This window comes from Poecilia reticulata, linkage group LG14 (genome assembly GCF_000633615.1).
Source record: "Poecilia reticulata strain Guanapo linkage group LG14, Guppy_female_1.0+MT, whole genome shotgun sequence".
Taxonomy (NCBI): domain Eukaryota; kingdom Metazoa; phylum Chordata; class Actinopteri; order Cyprinodontiformes; family Poeciliidae; genus Poecilia; species Poecilia reticulata.
Window position 1 is genome coordinate 4,755,980 of NC_024344.1, and position 6,220 is coordinate 4,762,199.

The following is a 6,220-nucleotide window of genomic DNA, read 5'->3' on the forward strand; positions in this document are numbered from 1 at the left end:
CTCTTGCAGGTACTGCGTGCCTGCAAGAGARGGGAGCACCCCAAGGACAAACAGAGGGGAGCAGCTGTCTGCTGTAAAGAATCTATGGGTTCACTGTGCAGCCGTGAGTGATTAGTTTTTCAAGAACAATCTAAAACACAACTTCATTAGTTAATAAACAGCTTTTTTCACCATTTCATATTGTTTCTGAACTGTTTGTGCTTTGCTATAGCAGGGCTGCAATAATACGTTGATCGCGGAAGGTTTTGATTCGATCTCGGCATTAGGTGACAAACTGAACGCCACCATGATGCTGAGACCAGCACTTGTTCCTCTGACCCCTTATTAAAACATTCATAACTTTATTAAAGAACAACAACAAAATCAACAAAACGTGTTCAAATTAATGACGAGACAAAAATAATAATCTCTGTAATTATTGTTTCAATCAGGTGTTGCAATTCTGTGCGTTTTGGTTCCATTAATAACGAGCAGAGCAGGAGCTTAAAATGAACTAATTAACCACAGCCAAGGCCGTGCAGAGACCACTAAAGGGGCAGGTGCTCAAAAAAAAAAGGGCACATCCAACCGCATTCTAGGACAGAATATTAACAAAGCCACACAGCTTCCAGAGTTTAATAAACAATGAAAAGTTACAAAATTATGAAAAATACAATCTCTACGAGCATGCAACTAGGCATATGTAAGATATTTCATTAGTAATTTCTTTCTGCAGGTCTATTTTGTTATAGGAAAGTATTGCAATATTCAAACCCGCAATTTAGCAAGATATGTAAATCATTGCTGGACCACCAGACATATTTTGTCTTTACAGAATTACACTATTAAAAATATAAAAAAGGGCACAATGCAACTTTTTAGAGTACTTTAACCTATAAAAAAGAGCTGCCTGTTTGCTACACTTGCAGTGGAGATGAAGATGGTCCATTCAGGAAAGCAGAGCTGCATCAAACTTTAATGTGGAACTGCAGGAAAAAAAACCAACAAAAGCAAATATTTAATTGTTAATGCATGTCACCATGAGAAAAGCCTACTGAGTTTTGCTTAAAAAAACTTGAAAAATTAAAATCACACATTTTTGCCTCATGAAATGAAAACATTATTTGCAAAAGAAAGTTATTTGCGCATGTCAGAAATCTTTTCTTGCTATTCTAAGTTTTTGTTTGTGACTCAAAGTTTTGCTTGTTATTCTCGCATGACATCGTGGGCAGGGCCCAAACGCGCAACAAAAGATTTCTGATGTGTGAAAATAAAAGTTTATGTTTGGCAAATAACTTTTTAAGTTCACGATACAAAAACGAGTTATTTAATTAAAAAAAAAGTTTTTTAAACAAAACATTTTGTTCTTAAAAAAGAAATTACAATTCCAAAAGTCCATCCATCCATCTTCTTAGACCCTTGTTCCTTAGTGGGGTCAGGAGGGTTGCTGGTGCCTCTCCAGCTAACGTTCCAGGCGAGAGGCAGGGTCACCCTGGACAGGTCGCCAGTCTGTCGCAGGGCAACACAGAGACACACAGGACAAACAACCACGCACACACACACTCACACCTAGGGGCAATTTGGAGAGGCCAATTAACCTGACAGTCATGTTTTTGGACTGTGGGAGGAAACTGGAGTACCTGGAGAAAACCCACGCATGCWCAGGGAGACCATGCAAACTCCATGCAGAAAGACCGGGGCCGGGAATCGAACCCAGAACCTTCTTGCTGAAAGGCAACAGTTATACCAACTGCGCCATTGTGCAACCCAGCATTTAAATCCAAAATGAAAAATCTTTTTAAAAGTAATCATTTCCAGCAAAAAAAAAAATTAACCGTATTGAAAAAACTGATTACACTGCTTGGAATAAAACACCCACTATATCACTCTGCCACATTGTGGGGCATACTTGTAAACTAATATTAGAAAATGAGGAAAAAATGATGTGCAAGCTTTTTACTGTGCACATACAAAAAGCATACAAAGGATAATTTAAATACAACAAATGCTGCTTTGCTAGCAAAGTCATTAGCTAGCAGCTAGCTAATAGCACAACAACAGCCTAATGTCTGTATGATAAAAATATTGAATCGATAGTTAAGAACAGTTTTTCCTCACCTGGCTGTCTCCTCCCACTCAGTAGTTCTTCAGAGAAAGGCAGACACAGAGGCCTGACAGTGTCTGTTGTATTTCATTACATCTCTGCTTAAATCGCTACTCCATGCTGAAGCAGAAATGATACATCATCTGACAAATAGCAAGTTTACTCCACTTTATTCACCAAAAACATTTTTGTTTTTTTTTTAATTCATCAAAACCTGTTCTGTAATCTGGAACGTTGAGCTCCGCAGTTAACCGACTTATCTCACTGCGAGAGAGGCAATTGCGTCATGCGTCACGGGCAAAAGGTCAAAGGTAACAAGGTGACCGACATATTATGTTGTACAAAAAAACCCCCAACAAAAAACTAAATAATTTTACTACATGTTATTATGTGTCAGAAGAGGGCTTAGAAAATAATACCCCCTCTAACTCCCCCCTGCCCCCTCTCAAAAAAAGAGAATTGACCAAAAGGGCACTTGGGGACAAGGAGCAAAAGGGGCAGATGCTCAAGCAACCCCAACCTCCCTCCCACCCCCCTCTGCACGTGCCTGACCACAGCTGTGTTCATGAGACGCTTATTAATAATCGCAAAATAAATATCAAGCTTGAAAACCTGATATCACAACAGACTAAATGTTATGTTTTTAATGTAATCTCTGTTCGGCTTGCGGAGCGCTGGCGGTTGCCACGGCAACGGTGTGCTTACATGACACACACAGAGAGAAAGAGAGAGTTAAAAGGTGCGAGTAGTTTAGAGTTGATCACCTGTTCGGGTTGTTTTATCTTTGTTTACCTTTGCTGTGGCGGTTTACAGCCGCTGTAGTTTCTGAATGTTCAATAAACGACAAAGTTGGACTAATTATCTCGTTCTTTGTGAGTATGCGTCATTCACAACAAACATCAAACACGGTAAATATGTTTCATTAAGTATTTAACAAACAAATGGCTTCTACCGCGATAATTATGTGAAATATAATACATTTTCTAAGAAAAAAAATTGTTTGATGCTCTCAAACACATCTTGCTTTGAGCTCAGAGTCCGGGAGGCTTTTCCTCTATTCAACTTTTTTTTTGCCTCTTATTTAGTGAAAATATTGATGTTGATGAGATTTAAATAATAACCTTTTTCAATCTTTATGGCTCCACTGTTGAAAATTAGGCTCTAACATTCACAAATGACATTGAATTAAAATCAAGTTCAACATCTGGTTTGAGGTGATTCCTCTGGGACCTGTTGGAGGAAACATTTCCCAACTCCAGCAACTTCAGAAGATGAGCTTTAACCTAACAGAACTATGTTTTTCCTCCTATCAGTATGAGAGTCAGGGTGAGGAGGCGCCATGTTAGGAAGAGAAGTGGAAGCTGCAGTATCTTCAGAACAAACAGGTCATGAATCTAGACCTACTGATTATCCCTCTGTCTGGACACAGGTTCAATATAACCAGGTTAAAAGCTAAAATGAATGGTTATATGCCAGACATGGAAAACTGGGTTGCACTCCATGCCATGAGTATCAGGATTTAGGTCTCATGGCATCTCAAGGTGTCAACATTGCAGCCAGTGGACTGAGAGAAACATGGGTCCATTGTGTAGCAATTCAAGAGCTACCCAGCTTTTATCGCTTCGCAAAAAAAATCATCAGCACAGAAACTCCAAATAGTAGCACCAAGAATTTAAAACTACTTTCAGCCAAAACATAGAATGTCCAAAACATTTTATTATCATATAAACTACATTGAATCACCGTCAGTCANAGTAGCACCAAGAATTTAAAACTACTTTCAGCCAAAACATAGAATGTCCAAAACATTTTATTATCATATAAACTACATTGAATCACCGTCAGTCATCTGCAAAATAAGTAAGTAAATTTACTGTAAAAAATGATAAAATAGTTACGGTTGATGACTGTAATGAAATCACTTCATTACTGTAGAAAATACATGGAATTACAATTGTTAGAGATTTTTTGGTATTATCATTTTGTTATTACTTTAGTTCACATTCAGTCTAATGTTCAATTAAAAGTGTTCTCTTCCTTCTGTGTGTATAAACTGACCTGGAGGCCCATCTGCCTGTTTGTCTTCATGTGAAACAGTTAACTGTGTGTTTCCCAGACCTTAAATTATGTTTCCACAGGTGCCTGTTTATCAACCGGAATACTCCCTACCTTAGAAACTGCCTGTGTGCATTAAAAATTTGTCTTTGCTGTTTTTCTTACCTATCCTCCCTGTTCCTGCTTGATAATAAAAGACAAGCTGTAAACAAAAGTCTTTAGAATGCTCTGTAGACGACTCAGAGGAGCAGTTTGCTGACTCTTCTCCTTTTGCAAAAGCTTGGTCATAAAATTCATATACGTTGTCTGTGGATCTTTTATTGAAGGTTTGAGAAAAATACCTATCAACAATAACTCCATAAACATATATTGCAAGTGATTTTTAAATGAAGAAAACACAGAAATCTATTGTAAAAATCTAAGTAATTGTAAAATTCATAGAAAAATATTGTAATATAGCCTGCAGCAAATTACCCTAAAATTAATGGAATTAATTAGCCAAAATTACAAATTTTGCTGATGTTTATATCTTTGATGTAAAACCATAAACCAGACAGCAAAAGTAATTTACAAGGATTAGAATGTCGGTGTGATACTTGGGTTCCTTTTGTTTTTTAATAATTAAATTTAAAATGCCTTTGATATCCATCCATCCATACATACATTTTCTTAACACCTTTGTCCCTTAGTGGGGTCGGGAGGGTTGCTGGTGCCCATCTCCAGCTATCGTTCCGGGCAAGAGGCGGGGTCACCTGGACAGGTCGCCAGTCTGTCACAGTGCCTTTGATGTATCAAACTGAAATCTCAAAGGAATTGGCGTAAGACAAACAACATTTTTATCCCTAATTTATTTTACTGTGAAATTCTGGCAACACCACAATGTATAAAAAATTAAAAAATAAAAATTTATGGCAGCTAGGGTTGCCGAAATTCCTCCATAAAAACAATTACGCTGTTGAGAACCGTGTTGTTGGAATGGTTCCTTTTTGCTGCTTTCCCCCACTTTTACCACCAGAGGGAGGCTGTTTCTTCCTGAGGCGTTGCCGGTGGTTCCNGAACCGTGTTGTTGGAATGGTTCCTTTTTGCTGCTTTCCCCCACTTTTACCACCAGAGGGAGGCTGTTTCTTCCTGAGGCGTTGCCGGTGGTTCCTGGATTCCTGCACACCTGCAATTAATCAGATCGTCTGGAGGAGTATATGAGGACGGAGCTGCCAACACTACAGTTCCAGAGTGTTAGCAAGTATTTGGTACTCTAGCCCTCTGTGCTTCTCACTGTGATCTCCTGTTGTGGACCTCAAAGTGATGTCTCCTTGTGCCTCTTCCTCAGGTTATTCCTCGTGACTCTGTGGACCCTCTGGTTGCCAGAGTTCCACTGACACCTCCGCAGTAAACCAAACCTCCTTGGATTACCCTGTCATCAGTCTCACTCGCTCCTCGCCTTCTGTGATCCAAAGCTTACCTGTCCTCCCTCCACCGCAACCTCTTCGTCGGTCCAGCAGCAACCCTCCACCTGAACCAAACCCCGGTAACCACAGTGATTCTTCCCCCCGACCTACCTCCACCCAAGACCGGTCCGTTTATTCTGAAACTGCCGTTTTCCACGACTCCTGAACTCACCATCTCTCTTTTTTTCACATTCCAGTGCTCCGGTGATCCAGTTTGCAGACTTTGTTCAGAACCCTATTGTTGATCATTATTTTGTGTTTGCAATAAACATATTTAACTGATTTCTGTTCTCCGCGTGGTGTTCTGCATGTGGGTTAAGAAATTAGACTCCATGACATACGAGTAAAATCTGTTTTTTATTTTAGGGTAAAACGCCGGCAGCCGGGGTGCCGAGATTCAACTGTAAAAAAACAATTGCGAGTAAAATCTGTTTTGTTTTTTGAGATAATTTATTTCTCTCTCTACTTTGCTTTTCTTCTGTGTCTTTGAAGTCTCCCGTTTAAGCTCATTGGGGATTCGGGATTTGGTATTGGGTAACTTTCACGCATGCACAGGGAGAACATGCAAACTCCATGCAGAAAGACTGGGGCCGGGAATCGAACCCAGAACCTTCTTGCTGCAAGGCAACAGCTCTAC